This window comes from Artibeus jamaicensis, unplaced genomic scaffold (genome assembly GCF_021234435.1).
Source record: "Artibeus jamaicensis isolate MK-2021 breed Jamaican fruit bat unplaced genomic scaffold, CSHL_Jam_final contig_387, whole genome shotgun sequence".
Lineage (NCBI taxonomy): Eukaryota > Metazoa > Chordata > Mammalia > Chiroptera > Phyllostomidae > Artibeus > Artibeus jamaicensis.
This window is the reverse complement of record NW_026521812.1, coordinates 47966532-47984456: the sequence shown is the minus strand read 5'-3', so window position 1 is coordinate 47984456 and position 17925 is coordinate 47966532. Positions and strand designations below refer to the sequence as shown.

At 36.3% G+C, this 17925-nt stretch overlaps 1 non-coding gene across 1 annotated transcript; it reads right to left on the bottom strand.

Annotated features, from left to right (window-relative positions):
* Positions 1–1434: 1434 nt before the first annotated feature.
* Positions 1435–1565, bottom strand: LOC119040554 (small nucleolar RNA SNORA28). The gene has a single exon (XR_005080885.2). It is a non-coding gene; the product is annotated as a small nucleolar RNA SNORA28 (small nucleolar RNA).
* Positions 1566–17925: the final 16360 nt, after the last annotated feature.

Sequence of the window (17925 nt, the reverse complement as noted above, 5' to 3'; positions counted from 1 at the left end):
GTTGTTTCTTCAGAGCAATACACCAATGTTTGTGCTGCAGGACACGTGGAGTAACAAGACACTGAATCTTACTTAGGTGCTGTAGTCCTAGGTTTCCTGCCTTCTTTGTTTAGGGCCTTTCTCTCAACATGTTGGTGGATATCATCTTCTTTAGAGAGATTAAGACATTTTCAAATTCTGCTAGCTCTTTTAGACCCCAGGCAACAAGACCTGGTAGTATCGGAGAGACCAGGAATATTTTTCTCCCGATTTTTTTTACAGTGACCAAGTTGAGAACACTGAGATTGGCATCCACAATACAACTCCAAACGGATTTGTGCTTTCTCCAAACTGCATTGGTCTATAACAGGAATGCCCCGTACTCAGCAGCAGGCAGACATGGCCATGAGTCAAGACCTTCCCCATGCTTCACGAGGAAACCTTGTTTGTCATTCCCACCACTGATTCAAACCACATAAGCCTCCCATTCTTTACCCAGAACATCACTAACAACTTCTGTGTCCATATACTTCTCATAAAAGGTATAAAGTTTGCATTCATTGTCCACTTCAATGAGTTTCTGGCAACCAGTGTCTGGGAAACAGATGTTCAGCTTCATCCTGAAGCAGCTGACTGCCTTTGAGGTGTCACGATAAAGAGCTAAAACAGTAGTCTTTTTGTGACAAACAACTAAGATATCTGATACACAAACATTTATCAAATGTCTCTTATATATGGTCATTGTCCTTGTTATTGGAGATAAAGTTCTGACTACAGTATGCTCTGTTCTCAAGAAACATAATATTTCAGGGGTATAAATATTTAAACAAATAGTAATTCAGAAAAAATGAATGAATATGTATAAGATGTATATCTGTTATAGAATCCTTTTTATTATACATCTAACGTATATTGTATTAGACATTAAAGTAACTTTACAATAAAGTGGGGGGGGGGTAACAAACCATATCATTTAAAGCTTAAATTCAAATGGTTTCAAAATCCCTGCTATTTTTATATAAGCAAACCAAAATTCTGAAAGTATATTTACCATTAAAATACTGACAAAGGTATAGTAAGAGGGAAAAAAAGGACTATTTTTTTGTAATTCACAGCTGATTATGTTTTTTTCCACAACTTCACTTTAACTTCCAAATAGTATTGGTAAAAGATAAAATAAATATTTTGATTAGAATCATAAAGACAGTTTCCTTTGTGGAACTCAATGATATAATCCTTCCTGTCTTCCAGAGCCACAATGTTTGGACTTATTCTACTTCAGCAGTATCTGTGGTCTCTGATATGCAATCAACATGTTTAATGAAGTTATTTTAGTGGATTCAGTTATACTATAGTTTTATGGAATATTTTCCCCAAAGCCTCACTGGTTTTGGAAAAAGTGTGACTTCTTCTAGAAAGACATATGGAAATGTCTAGAGTACAAAAAGATTTTCTAAACATTGAGTCTATGTAATGGTTTGTTTCACAGAAGAGAGAACACTGCAATAGTCTATGCTAGACTTTGCTAGCATAGAAAGCTATAATTGTGTCAGACAGTTTTGATCATCTTCCACAAAGTGTTGCTTCCAAAAATAAAAGGATTAAAAAAATGTTTTTAATTGAATTCTGTAAGAATCATTAAAGATTTCATTCATTTACCAATATTTAGTAAGTACTAAATTAAATGTACCTAGGATTGTACTTGATAATGAATTTTTTTTAATCTTTACTCTCCAATAATTTCTTTTGAATTTTGTTTATGTATGTACTGGATTTGAAAGCCTACTTATATTGATTAGACTCTTAATACATTGTAAATTACTCTTCCATGAGGATGCTGGTGGCATTATTCAAACTTTTTGCAGTAATGTCAGGCAATAATATTCTTGGTTGAATAAATAAAATGTACATTTGGAATGTGTATTAATATATGGTATATGTAATTTTCCACTTTATAATCTGTTCATCTTGAGTAAATGATTTAATAGCATTGGAACTTATTTCCTATACTTTATTGGTATTGAAATATGATGCATACCTTTTAACATCACCCCTTTTATGAAATGCTTTCCTCAATGATTATAAGGACCTTACAAAATTTTGCATCTTTAGACTCTATTTTCTCTTCCATCCCTCAATCCCCCATATTGCCCAAAATAATAAAGAAAAGTCAAAGAAGATAGCAGAGAATGAAAAAAAAGGCAGAGAAGAATAGAAATAAATGTAGAAAGATTTAAAAAACATACAAAAAGGGCACAAAACAAAGGGACTATAAGAAGTGAAGAACAAGTTAGGGTAGTATAGGAAAAAAAGATAACATCAGGAAGTTAAATATTCCACTTAACATGGGGTCACAGCATCCCATGGATAGTTTACCTTTGTGCTTTTCCTTCTGCTCAACCAGGTAGCTAAATAAAAATTACTTTCTATCAATAGTATGGATAGGTGTAATGTTTTTATTTTCTTTATTTTAAAAGTATATTTTATTGATTAGGCTATTACAGTTGCCCCAATTTTCCCCCTTTTGTTCCCTACACCCAGTATCCTCCTTTTCTCCAGCAATATATCCCCTTAGCTCATAGTCATGGGTCATGCGTATAAGTTCTTGGGTTTCTCTGTTTCCTATACTATTCTTAACCTCCCCCTCCTCCCTACTCAACTAACTTCCCCCAGGTAGGTCTATTCTGTACCTACCAATTATACTTCTTGATTCCTCTATGTCTTCCCCTTCCCCCACCCAACTGATAACCCTCCAAATGATCTCCATATCTATGATTCTGTTCCTATTATGGTTCACTGCTTAATTTGTTTTTGTTTTTTTAGATTCAGTGGTTGATAGTTGTGTTTGCTGTCATTTTAACATTCATAATTTTGATCTCCTTCTTTTTCTTAAACAATTTCCTTTAACATTTCATTTAATAATGGCTTGATGATAATGAAGTCCTTTAACTTTACCTTGTCTGGAAAGCACTTTATCTGCCATTCCATTCTAAATGATATCTCTACTGGATAGCATAATCTTGGTTATAGGTCCTTGTTTTTCATGACTTTGAACACTTTTTGCTAGTCCCTTCTTGCCTACAAAGTTTCTCTTGAGAAATCAGCTGATTGTCTAATTGGAATCCCTTTGTAGGTAACTCTCTGCTTTTCTCTTGCTGCTTTTAAGATTCTCTGTTTATCTTTAACCTCTGGCATTTTAATTTTGATGTGTCTTGTTGTGGTCCTCTTGGGGTCCATGCTTACTAGACTTGTATGTCTATTTCCTTCATTATATTAAGGAAGTTTTCTTTCATTATTTTTCAAAGAAGTTTTTAATTTCTTACTTTTCTCTTCACCCTCTGGCATCCTATGATTTGGATGTTGGCACATTTGGAGATGTCCCAGAGTCTTCTTACTCTCTCCTCATTTTTTTAAAATTATTGCTTTCTTAAGTTTGTGTTGGTTGACTGTTTATTTCTTCCTTATGTTCCAAATCATTGATTTGAACTTCACTGTTGGTTCCCTGTGGATTTTTCTTTATTCACTTAATGTAGCCTTTCTTTCTTCTCTTATGTTTTTGCCATATTCAATGAGTTCTCTGAGCATCCTGATCACCAGTGTTTTGAACTCTTCATCTGATCATTTGGCTATCTCTGTTTCATTTTATTCTCTTTCTGGGGTTTTGTTCTGTTCTTTCATTTGGGCCATATTTCTTCATCTCCTCAATTTGGCAGCCTCCCTGTGTTTATTTCTGTGTGTTAGGTAGAGCTGCTTTGATTCCCTGTCTTAGCACATCTGTCAAGTTGTATGGGGCAGAGTCTTAAGTGTTCACCACAGTGGGACAAACTACCTCATCACTTTGTGGCACTGTGTGGGGGAGAGGGGTTGGAGAGGAAACAATGTTGCTGCCTGGCTTCTGCAAGCCCCATTTCACCCACTTCCCATATGCGACCAGTGCCCTTCTACCTATTTCCCTGATAGTGATTCCTGGAGTGGGTGGATTTGCATATATTCTAAGTCTTGGTGGATTCTTTAAATGGACTCTCCTGAGAAACTGGCAGTTTCTTCCAAGACCCCAACTGCCCCTGGTTTTTACAGCCAGAAGATATGAGGTTTTCTCTTTCCAGTGCTAGAAACTTGTGCTGCATGGTCTGGCCTGGGACTTGATCAATCACTCCCAGTGTATCCCTCCTGATTTTTATCCACTACACATAAATGTGAGACCACCCATTCCATTGCCTCTGCTGCTGTCTCTATGCACCACACTGCTTCTTCTTCACCCTGACTCCCCTTCTCAGCCCCTTCTACCTGTCTGGATGGGTCTTTAAATCCTTGGTTTTTGGACTCCCATACAATTTGATTTTCTGGCAGTTCTGGCTGTTTTTTTTTTTTTTTTTTTTTAGGTTAGTTGTGATTCTTCTTGTGTGTGTGTGAGAGAGAAAAGCATGTCTGCCTATGCCTCCATCTTGACTGGAAGTTTAGATATAAAATTCTTAGATAATCTAAGTTCATGACTTAGATCTTGGTTCATACCTTTAAGATAGGTTTTGAGAACTGGAGAGAGGTAAGGAGCAGAGTTGTTCAGAGCACTTCATGTAATAACACATTAGTTTAAGGTGGATTCATAAGACTTCTACTAAGATAAACATCATTCTTGAGCTAGAGACTCAACTATATCATAGTGCTTCCTGAGTAGATTAGCAGGTGATCTCATTGTTCCTTGATTCCTTGCAACTAAACTCTGAGAACTTGAAATATTATATGAAAGATGATGATCAAAATTATGTACCAAGAATAATGGTTCTTAAAAACTCTTCATTAGAGTCTTCTAGAGAACTGTTAAAAATTCAAATACCTGGGTGCTATCCACAAGCAAGTAAACCTCAGAGTTTCTAAGGATGAATCCAGTGTATCAGTATTTTAAAAGTTTATCACATAATTATACTGTTTCCCAGGACTGATTCTCATTCACTGATGGTAATCCATGCCCCTAGTCCTACATTTCCTCAGTAACATCTAGCTCCTAAAAGCAACTGTTCCTCTTCCCAGAAACTGTAATCTTTGAGTCGAGTCTTCTATCAGAACTCTGCCTTTATGACTTTTATCAAATATTTGGGAAGAATTTGTTTGAAGTGTTCTCATCAGGCAAGCTGCTCACAATGACGAAACAGTGGGGCTTTTTTTTTTTGTACAAAATGGTCATCAAGGGTAATGAGAGTTTTAGACACACTGAAAAATGGCAAGGTATAGCAGTAGGTTATTTATGCTTTTAATTTAGTATTGTAAAAACATGTTCCAAGTTTTCTTTTTTATTAGCAATTGATGGTTTAGTGGCCCAGGATACTATTAGAAAAGAAATAGACTGTTTTAGTAGGACATATCAGGGATTTTTTTTTACTAGCTGGCTTGTTAATAATGCCTTCAAATGAATCATTTATATCAGCATATATACTGATGTTATTTCTCCCTATTAAAACAAAAGTTTTTCTTGACCCCATATACTTAATTCTAGTGACTCTCATTTCTCTGATGCTCTCTATAGCAAAATTTCTTTAAAAATTTTTTTGCTGACCCCTGTTCCTCTGATTATTTTCTCCTGAACCAACTCACCCTCTCAGAACTCCATTGAAATTGTTATTGTAAAGTTCATCAATCACATATACAGTGTTACATCAAATGACCTTTTACTGACCTATTAACATTTTAAGACAGAGTTGATTTCTATGTCCTCCACGATATATTTCATTCCCCTGACTTCAAAGACTCAGTCTGTGCTTACACTTGTCCTCATACCTCATCACTAATCACCTTTTAAAATTTTTTTACTTTGCTTTCCCTTCTTTTTTCCTCCAATTTCTGAATGCTAATGTGCTAAGACCTGTTCTCTTTGCCCCTCACTTGCAAACCTTGGTGATTTCACTCAGAGCATTGACTTTAAAACAATCTTCATTCCTGTGACAATCAAATTTATGTCTCACCTAGATGTTTCATCACTCAGCACCAACAACTAGTTGTGTAATAATTATAATAAGCATAATATGTCCCAATACAAACTCCTGTTCTCTGCACTCCTGAATTTGATTCTCCTTCAGTATGCTCTGTCTCTTTAAATGGCAACTCCATTTTCCCAGTTATCTAGGTCAGCAACCTTAGGGCCCTCCATTCTTCTTTTTCTCTCACATCCAACACCTAATCTCTCAGCTAAATATTTTCATCTCTATATTCAAAATATATCCAGAATATGGGTAACTTATTACCTCCTCCTTTGCTAAAATGTTGGTACAAGCTACCATAGCCTCTTGTCTCAATAGCCTTCTAAGTGTTCCTTTTTTTCCTGCCCTTGTTTCCTATGTATTCTTAGCCCAGCAACCAAAGTGTTTCCTGAAAATATCATCAATCAAATCATACCTCTCCTTACCATCTCACTCAGAGTAAGAGTCAATGTCTAATAAATGGTTTGTAAGACCCTCATCTCTTATCCTCCCCATACTTTTGTTCATTCCCATAAATTTCTATTGGCTCTTTACTCTCCTTAGTCATGCCAGCCTTGGTGCTACCTCAAGGCTTTGAACTTGCTATTACTTTTGCCTGGAATGCTCTTTCCCAGGCATCTACATGACTCTAATACTTCCTTGTTCAGCTCACCATTCCAATAAACTCTTGCCTGGAAACCTATTCAAAACTGAAACCTACTTCTGTCTTCAACACTCTTTCTCCATTTTATGTTTTATTTTCCTCCATAGTAACTGACATCATTTAATGCACAGAGATCTTATGTAATTTATTTTCTATCTTTCTCGATTAGAATGTAAGCTCCTTAAGGACATCCATTTTATTTTGTATTATTCAGGCTGTATTCCTAGTGCCTCAAGACAGTGCCTGGCACTTGTAAAGTGATTAATAAAATTTTTGTAATGGAATATGTCATTTTATAGCACCATCACTAAATCCCTAGCACTGGATTTTATAGTATTCAGTCAGAGACTTTACACTGATTTTCCCATCAGAATTTCTTTCTTTCTTTATTCATTCATTCACTCATTCATTTAACTTTATTGGGGTGACATGATTAATAGGATCATATAGGCTTCAAGTATACATTTCTATGACATAAGACATGTGTTTTGCACTGTGTGCCCACCACCCACAGTCAAATCATCTGTCACCATGCATTAGACCCCTTCCACCACCACTCTCACTCCCTTTCCTCTGGTGTCTACCACACTGTGGTCTGTGTCTATGAGTTTCAGTTTTCTATCCCACATATGAGTGAGATTATAGGAAAAGAAATGAGAGAAAATTCCAGGGACACACACTTTTTAAAAAATTTTTCAGTGTACCTACTTGCATGCCATAAAGTTTCCACATTGCCTTCATGCTGCGTTTGCAGTTAGACAACAGTGTTGAAGATTACATAGAAAAATGCCAAATGAAGCTTAAAAAGAAGTGTGCAATGTGCTTTGAAATCCATAACTCTCATCTCCTGCTGTGCTTAATTTCAGAACCCAGAGCTATTATTAAACTTTAAAAAGTATTTGTTCTTTTGTCTGGGCATCATACTATAACTGTTTGTATGTATGTACATATGTATGTATTTACTTATTTATTTAGTGTTTGGAAACAAAAATAACACTAAAATCATTTTTATCAAGTTATACTCAGGTGACCCTGTTCTTGAGAATTTTCTACCTTGGTTCCTGCTGTCAGATGAGCCCAGCCGAACTTACTATCAATGTAAGAACTAGCTGAAAATATTTTTGAGATGGTATTTTCATCAAGCTCTTAAAGATGACTGGAAGTACCTGGTACTGTATATGAAGGGCTTCTGTGATTCAGACACAGATGATCTAGTTATGATATGGCTTCTGGGGGCAGCAGGGATGCCCAGGAGCCAGTTGGTCAATGTCGATTTGTCAAGTGTAAGAAAAACTGTTCTGTTGTTGCGCTTGTCAGCATGTTCCCTGATTGTATAATGCAGGTGAGTCCCTATTTAGGTCATGGGGATAGTTTCACGTTGCCTGTGTAGTGGGGGCAGTTGTACCTGACTGTGTAAAGTGATATCACTTATTATTGCATTCAAGGGAGTTAGTAAGAGGTGGCAAGTTTGAAAGATGACTTTCATTACACCTCCTCTTCCCGTTGCTGAAATCATATTGAGAAACTATGACTTTCTTCAAGAATTTTTAATATTTTGTTTAAGGCTATAAACAGTTTCTGTGTATTGGATCTGAAGAAAATAAATTTGGTAATTTTTATGGTCACTTTTTACTTAAGAATCAGCAAAAATATTGTGGGAATATTTGTAAGCTTCCCAAATTTACCTACCAAGGGGGAGGGAATAAATGGAGCATTCGACACTATGTTGCTATGAAGTATGTGCCAACATGAAAGAATGATGTGCATAAAACTTAATAACCTTCCTAGCCTTTCATTTTCTGCTTTATGAAGTGTGGGAACATGGTTATGAAGATCAAATTTTGCCAGTCTCCTCTTAATTCCCTATTTGTATTGATGCTTGTAAAGCATGCCATATTCTTTATGACCAAAGATATCTTTTAGGTGCAATGACAAATTGACCTGCCATAGCTTGTTTGAAGGGGTTACCATGAAAATCACAGCATTCTAACATACAATTACATAGTACTCAGAACTTTTAATTTATAATAAAGGATTAGTTTGTAATTTCTGGAATCTCACTATGTTACGTGTATTAGCTACAATGTCAGACATAGACAGGAGTAATTGAAAACTCTCAGAGTGTTCTGAGCTCTGAACATTTACTAACTAGAAGCACATTTGGAAATTTTGTCTCAGACAGGGAGGGGTCTTGGCAAAGTAAGAATGTGATTATAAGGGTTGTTGCTCTTGACACTGAAGCAATTCTAGTAAAATAAAAAGAGATTAATGGTAGAAGAAAAGAGTTAGACCAGAGACATTTCTGGGTAAAAGTATAGATACCCTTTAAAGAATCTAATATAGATTTATTTGTAGTTTGTGGGTTCAGGCTGAGCATAAAGGTCCTCAAACAATGAAGATATAGTTGAGTTAGGAGTTAGGTGGACATGAAAAAGTGCAAACAGTTAGAAAAGCAAATTTTACTTAGGTCACAATTTTGTCTGGAATTTACCTGGAAGTGCTTAGTGTAGGGGACCAGTTTGTCTTGGCCTGGCAAATGTGACTCAGCTCTGTATGGAAAACCTACAGATGCGAAGTGGTGGGCAGGAGCCAGATCTTCAAACCGAGTTTTCCCGTGGGAATCAGGCCTAGAAAATACAGACTGTTATAGCTTGCTCTTGCTAAAACTCCCTCACCCTGGTCTAAAGCAACAAATGTATATTGTTTATCCTCAAGGTAACTCCCAAAACCCGTGTGAGCTCTCCCAAGGACAGAGCTAATCAGCTCATTGCCATCCCCCTCTGCATGTTATTTTTATTTCCTTGATTGTACCTAGAATGTAGACAATAATATTCTATGTGATAGATAATAAATCTTTCTATGATGTAAGACCCCAGAAAAACAATAAAAGCCTGTCTAGGCAAGGGTCGGGGCGCTCCCCTCTTGAGGGAGTGGCCGAGGCACCATAGGCGCTCTCCCCTTGAGAGCGTAGTCGTGCCTGCTCCCTTCTTCCACACAGGGTTGTTGTCGCCTGTGCATTGATTCTTGTCGTCAACCACAATGGCGGACTCTGCTGGACAGGGTCTGCAACAGATTAGTAACAAGATTTTCTAGACTGGGTAGAAACCACATATTAGGTGGAAACAGACTATTTCACGATACAACAATGGATATTCAAGACTATTTTAGAAGTGTAATAAAACCATACACATAGAATTGATTTATTCTTTGCCAAAACATCTAACATTTAACAAAAATAAAGACACATGCTTTTTTGTTGCATTGACTTCATCTAGAGAGTGATATTGTAGAGGAGTCAGCCATAGCATAGAGGTAATATCAGATGAAAAAAATTACAACTCTGCATCGAAAAGGTCCCTACTAAATCTCCAAAGAGACCATTGGGAGCTTGGTGATGTTTGGTGTGCTAAGATGCATTGTATCACAAATGTAATTTCTATGATATCAGTGATTTAAATGACTCATCACTATCAGAAAAATCATGTTATTTTGGTGCATCTTCAAATTACTTATATAAATACATGGTCATAGGGAAGTTCAATGTTATATGATTTTAGGTGTGTTTTTACATTATAACTTAAGCCTGGCAAATCAAGTATCTTGGATTTCATTTTAATGACTTTAAAATTAATTTTGTTCTTTTTGTACTTACTTATATAACATAGAACAGTGTTTTTTCTTTTCTTTTTTAAGAGAATAATTTCAGAATTCCACATTACATAGGTTATGGTTTCTTTTTTTAACAACAGAATGTCAATATGGCAATATTCAGGTATATTGAAGTTCAACCCAAGAATATGACATTGTGGTATATTATTCTCTTTTTTTTCTTTTTTATTGTTATTTTACTATAGCTGTCCCAATTTTCCCCTTTGCCCTCCTCCACCCAGCACCCCCTCCACTCGCACAGTCAACTCTACACCATTGTCCATGTCCATGGGTCATTCTATTATTCTTTTTCTTAATCCATACAGCTTAGGCTGTTTATGTAAGGTACAATATCTCAGTCATAACATTTCAGATCATTGTCTGTTTTTCATCTTTTCCAGCTCTAAGTGCTTAGGGCCATTATCCACCCATTATCTCTCTCAAGTTGCAACATCTTAAACATGGATCATCATATGAAAAGAGAAATTTTACATTTTAGTGCAATGGTCATTTACAAATTTCTTCCCATTTTTATTATCTTGATGCTTTTATCTCATCTCTTCTGATCCAAGATGCCTGAACTTAAATTTTCTCAAATCGTTGTTTTCATTTTTTATTGACATAGTCTTCTCTCTGCTATATAAGTACAAAATTTTTAAGTTGCCTTGATTACTCTTGTTTCTGTGACCTTCACTTCTGATTTGTGACCAAGGTGTTTCAGTATTACCAACCAAACCTATGAAAGAGCCTCTTGTACCTTTTCTTTAGTTTTAATATCATTACCTCATTTTAATTTCATGACTTTTCACCTCGTCTGCCATAATAATCTCTAAACTGAACTTTGTCTTTATTTTTCCCTCATCACCAATTTGTTCTGTATCACAGGCTTAATATTCAAGTATTTTATTAATCAAGTATTTCAATAGTCTCATATTTTTAAGGGGTGGCATTCCTCAACTGGGGCATCAAGTAAGTATGTTTTTTTCCTAGAAACTATACAAATTGCTCTACAGTGATTGCCTCTTTTACTATTCTTAGCTTAAAATACTAAACTTCCAAGCACTAACTCCATTCCTCTTTACTGAATAAATTTAGTAAAGTATGTATCTCACTAGATCAAATCTATATGCTGGGTCTGAGCAGGATACATGGGTGGACACCTTTCCTGCCCTCAAGAAACTTCATAGTATTTCAGGAAAGATTACGTATATAATCAAACAACTATAAAAATATATGTTTAAAAATTCCAAATAGGTTTCAAAGAAACTACCAAATAACCTCCACTGATTTATTTCACAAATACTTATTGAATGATCACTCTATACCTGTCACTATTCTGCATGCTATGGATCAACAAAGCATGTCTTGCCATAATGGAGCTACTATTCCATAGGAGCTAGAAAGGTAGTAAACAAGTAAATGAATATGTAGTGTAGTGTGTTGCCAGATAAAGATAAATTATGTGGAGATAAATAGTATAAGAAAAGAAAAAGTAATAATAGGGTCAGGGAAGCTCTTTCAGGATGTGAAGTCAAGAAAGGCCTCTCAGCAGACAGGGCGTGTGACAGAAATCTAACGATATGAGGAAGCCCACCATAGGAGGACATGGAGGGGAACATTCCAGGAAGAGGAACAACAAATGCAAGAACCCAAAGTTACACTGAACCCAGATGTCCAAAAACAGCAAGAAGATAACTGCACAGGGTGACAAATGGCTTGAGGAGGTAAGGTTTTAAAATTCAAGTTTGGAAGACAGGCCTGGGAAAAAAATGGGTTTGAGGCTCTCCAGGCTGCAACAAAAGGCTTGGAGTCTTGTTCCATGTGTGATGAGATTTAATTGGGTGGTTCTGAGCAGGGGAATTGAATGATCTCATTCAAACTTTGAAAGTTTTTTCCCCAGATGTTCTGTGGAGAAAAGTTGGAGAAAGAGTGAATTGAAGGCTGGACAACCTGTGAGGATGCTCTGGGAGAGGAGGTCCAGGCTAAAGAGAATGGTGGATTAGGGCTAGGCTTGGGTGGTAGTAGAAAGAGGAGAAATGCTTCATTCAGTTATCAGTGTATTTGTAAGACAGAGCTGAGGAGACTTGCTCAGAGTTTATTGAGTGTGTAGTGTGAGATAAAGAGATGAATAAAAAATAACTCATTTTTTTAGAAGAAAAGGAGAGGCTCATTTAGGAGGACAACATTGAAAGTTCTGTTTGCACATGTTAAATCTGAGATTTCTATTAATATGTAAAGTGCATAGTTTACTACATTGAGGGGGAAGTCAAGATTGGGAACAAAGGGAAATGATAATTATGGATGACATTGAAACTCTTACAGTTGGGTGAGATCATTTGCCAATGGTAGCATGGAAAGAGAAGAGGCTGAAACACCAAGACCCAGGGTCACTGGCATTGAGACACATGACTAAGGAGGGTCAAAAAGGTAATGAGATTCTGTTGGGGGACTTCAGAATCTAGGGATCAAGAAAAGTTTCACCTAAATGATACTATTTGAAATAACCCTGATGTAGGGGCAGAATTTTCACAATAATGCTGTTGGGACAAATTTGAGGCACCAGTGAACTGCATGAGCAAAATCATATGTGTGAAAAAGTGTTGAATGTGTTTGACAAACAAATCATTTATCCAGCGGTCAAATTGGAGTGCCCATCATACCCTGAATAATCTGTGTACATTCCTCGCACACATTTCTCTGATATTATGCAACATTATAGGTGTTATTTTTTCATGCGCATATTTTATTCCTTGTCCATCCCAGGGCAGTAAGTGAAAGCCCATAAATTGTTATTGCATCTCAGTGGACATATACTGCTATTTATTACTCTTGCATTTTTCACTTTTGGGAGAAGGTGTTTTGCTTAGCTATGGAAAGTGAGATGGCAGTAATATACCAATTATAACTCAAGAGTAAATGTATCTATAGAACAGAACTAGACATAAATTCATCAAGAAGCCCTGGCTATTATTATAGAGGCACTTCTACAATTCTCTGGGCTTTTATCTTCCAATTATATAATTAGCACAAGATTCTCTTGGGGTTCAACATAAATTAGGCATTATCCACACTCTCAATGTGTTTACTGTCTTGTATAAAAGGTATGTTAGGTGCATAAAATAATTATTATACATGGCTGATGATGCTTTCAATGTTCTCACCTCTGTCACTGATTCCTATTTCTAGCACTCTAGAACCTTTTAGCTGTTGAGTCTGTCTTGGCTGACACAGACAGTTTGTAGCAGGTACAGACTCACACCCAAATTCTATTTTACTTTTGATGACTCTGGACACAAATGTACTCAAAACACAAGTGGCAGCCTCTTCAGCTGAAAATTCTGCCTTCGTTTCCTATCTAGCACTGCTGTTTCCCATTGCGCTTTAGTGAACACTTTCTTAACATGCAATTTAGGTTCTTCTTCATAGACTTTAAATTGCTGGCCAGCTATCCTCTCTTTATGTACTAGTCACCTGGGAATATTAAGCTACCACTTTAACATTGAATATATACATGCATTGCAGCCTGTCTTGTTCTAATGGCAGTTGTAATCTCCAGGATATCTGCCTTTGATGGGTATAAACCTACATTGCTCTCCATCTGTGCAGTCACAAATGGTAAGATTTCCTTCTCTTTTAAGGTTGAGTGTTATTTCATTGTGTAAGTGTACCACAGCTTTTTTATCCACTCACCTACCGTTGGACACTTCAGCTACTTCCAAATCTTGGCTACCGTAAATGCTTCAGTGAACATAAGCACAGTGATGAATATATTTTTTCAAAGCAGCATTTTGTGTTTCTTTGGATATATTATCAGAAGTGGAATCACTGGGTCATAGGGCAATTCCATTTTTAATTTTCTGAGGAAATTCCATACTGTTTTTCACTGTGGCTGCACCGGTCCCCATTCCCACCAACAATGCACTAGGGTTCCCTTTTCTCCACATCTTCACCAGCACTTTTTTGTTGATTTATTAATGATGACTATTCTGACAGGTGTGAAGTGATTCTCACTGTGGTTTTAATTTGCATCTCTCTAATGATTAGTGAGTTGAGCATTTTTAAAATGCAAATACAGAGAACAGACTGACAACTGACAGAGGGGTGGTAGATAGGGCCTAGATGAAAAAAGTAAAAAGGTTAAGCCAAGAAAAATTAATTGACACAGATAAAAGTATGGTGATTACCAGAGGGAAAGGGGGTTGGGGAAGGTAGAAGAGGGTAAAAGGGGGATAAATGGTGATGGAAGGAGACGATTTCAGGTTGTGAACACACAATACAATACACAGATAATATAGTATAGAATTCTATACTTGAAACCTATACAATTTTGTGAACCAATGTCACTCCAATTAATTCAATTAAAATTTAAAAAAAATCTTTGTTGCTCATATTCACTTTATTCCCTCTTGTTACAATGTGGTTACCATCCCACAGAAACAGCTGTGCTGATTGATTTCCTATAACTTGCATGGTCTTAATTCTACTTTTCTTTGTAGCCGGTAGTGCTAAGGCCCCTAAATGCCTCAATCAAAATTTATCTACAACTTGGCAATGAGTATCGTAAAAGAAGTACAAAAGTGTTTGAATAAAGGGTGATACCTACAATTAAGGTTAGTAATAAAAATTTGGTTTTCTTGCTCCCTGAATTCTAGAACACTGAGGCCATGAGGACTGGAGACATGTTCATTCTTCCCTGATTCGGGAAAAGGAAAGGCGTGGGTGATGGGGAAGGGCGATAAAATCTGGGCATGATGAGGGTCCTAAAAACTGTGCTTTTTGCTCCTGAGTGAGATTTTTTTTCTGAGTGTGCTGTGGAACCTCACTTTCATTGTTCTTTGTTACACAAGAACCTCTAGGGATCAAGTACAAATAGAGCATGTTGCCTCATTGCCTTAGCTCACCATCTGCTCCTTTCCTTCCATAAAGTGTGCCAAGATGGAAGCCATGGAAAGAATTTATGCTAATATTTTATGTTAGTTTACTTCATTACACACAATTTGAATTGGTATAAATGTAACAGCAATAAGCATAATTTAATTCTAACATCTAATTGCTTGCAGCAATATTGTACTTCTATCAAACTATCTCAACATGCACATGTATTCTATTTTCAGCTAATCTTAGTGCCATCAGTTAGATGCTCGTGCTTTGCAGTGTTGCTTGGGGCTGTGCCAGCATTTTTCTCACCCTCCTTATACCTGCTTTTGCATATTGTTATTATGCAATTTGTAGATTTCAGTGTTCTTATTCTCACTTCCTCTTCCCATTCTCACAAGCATTCTCTTCTTCATAATCTCGCATTTATTGTTTCCAAACTGATTTAAAAAAATAAACTCTTTGATGATTCTCTAGAGGAGGCCCATGTCATTTCTTCTTTCTCTTGTGATATCCCTGGGTTATTTTCTCCATGATATTCTGGAACATAAAGTGCTGGTGGAGAATGTAGCTTTGGAACAAGGACTTCAAGATTTGATAAGATTTCTAGGATGGAATTCTTAGTGAAGACATTCTAGGTGGAAGAAGTGGCAAAGGTACTGTACTTGCTAGCAAATTCAGTTTTCATTAAGTAGTACTTGGTTTTTATTGCTGGAAAGAACATGTAACATGAGATCTACCCTCTTAACAAAATTTCAACTAAACAGTACCATATTGTTACTATAAGCACCATGTTGCACAGCCGATCTTCAGAAATTTTTCATCTTGGATGATTGAAACTCTAAAGTTACTGAATAGCAATCAGTCTACCCCATTTCTCCTTCCTCCCATTTCCTAAAAACCACCATTCTGCTTTCCATGAACTTGACTTCTTTAGATACCTCATACAAGGAGAGTCATCTTTGACTAGCTATTTCACTTAGTATGATATCCACAAGTGTTAATATCCATCCATGTTGTAACAGTTGGCAGAATTTCTTCTTTTTTATGGCTGGGTAATATTTCATTGTTTGTATATGCCACATTAGACCCCTAGCCTTACTTATTCTATACTACTGCCACTTTGTGCCCTTTGACCAACGTGTGGTTTGAGTGCTCTTACCTAGAGTATGATCCACACCTCTCAGGAGCATGAGGCTTTATTTATCAGTATTCCCCCAAGGGAGTGCCTCGACTTGACAACTTACAAGCTTATGTGGTTATAGTCACTATTTACACTAAGAAGAAAACGTTTAGACTTTTTTCTGATAAAAGTCAGAATGTCCTAGAAGAGGCTTTCAAGGTCTAAATAACTGAAGAAGACAGACCAGAGAATAGCATTATAAAGCTGGAGACTGGACTCTGTACCTTACCTGTCAGAACACCGTAGGACCTGATGTGACTGAAGCAGTCTCCAACAAAAAGCTAGCATGGGAAAGCCACTGGCTACATTTTTTATTGTAACTTCATAATCAAATTTCCCCACTCCTACCTTTTTTGTTTATTGTAGTTAAGAATTTGTAAATCAAAGTGTAACATATGTCACAAATGGTGAATTTTTCATATTTTTGAGCTGAATGCTAATTGAAAGCTGACACTTAAAATAATTCAACCCTTTATGTCTGTGACTATTCAGACATCAGGGTCACATAATATGTAAAATAATTTTAATAAGCCTTTTGCTTTAGTGATAATAGTGATCCTATGAAAAATCCTCATTTATAATCAGTATCTTAGATCTTGTGGTTTTAAAAATGTTATCCATCCAGTTTTAAAAACAGACCAGATTTACAGTTGCTGCAGGAGCAGGACTGAATTTTTCTGGCATAAAGCAGTTTATCAAATTATTGTTTCATATCCTTACAGAGATTATTAGACTAGTTGAGTTTAAAATTTCTTTAGGTATGTTTGAGGGGATACTTAATCAAATTTAATCTACTTTTTGGAAGGCAATTTTAAATTTAAACCCAATTTATACAGTATATAGATTTTCACTTTAGATTTCATAGGATTTGAGAAGTCTGTAACTCAATACTCACCTAAATCCCAAAGTAAAAATATAGTCATTATACACACAGTTGCTTGTGATTATTTTGGTTAAAAATTTTGATTAAAAATTATTTGTGAATATTCACAAGAACTCAGAAAATATTTCCTTAAGAGTACATGGATATGTAGGTCCTCTTTATCTTTTAAAAAGGTGGGGAAGGGGACCACATTGATTATATAGCAAATAGGTGGGTACCATCTATTTGCAGGTATAGTATAAGTTCTGCCTAGGAGGAGGAAAACTACAGAGCATATTAAAGATATAAAGTACTGAAGGATTATTTCTAAAACTGCTTTGGAAAGTATTTGGAGATAAAACTAAAAATTAACAACTTATTGAACCATACATTTTTAAGACTTCCATTCATGGGTACATCAGAGTAGTTTACATATGACACACTGACACATTAAGAAATAGTTGTCAGGTAAGTATTGCACTCAGACAACAAAGAAAAACTAGACTGAAAAATGAAACAAAAATAAAATTAGGACCCGTGAGTCCAAGGCTACAGAGAGAAGAGACACCAGCCTTCTCCATCCTGCCTTCCCTTTAGTGTGCTTCTTAGTGTGTCTGAAAGGCCAAGACAAAAGTAGAGACTGAGAGGTTTTTGGAGTCGCCTAACAAATATCACTGTATTTTCGGACTATAAAATGCAACCCCCCTATTATGGGAGGAAAATGGGGATGCACCTTACAGTTGGATGTAGCTTGCCTGGCTCT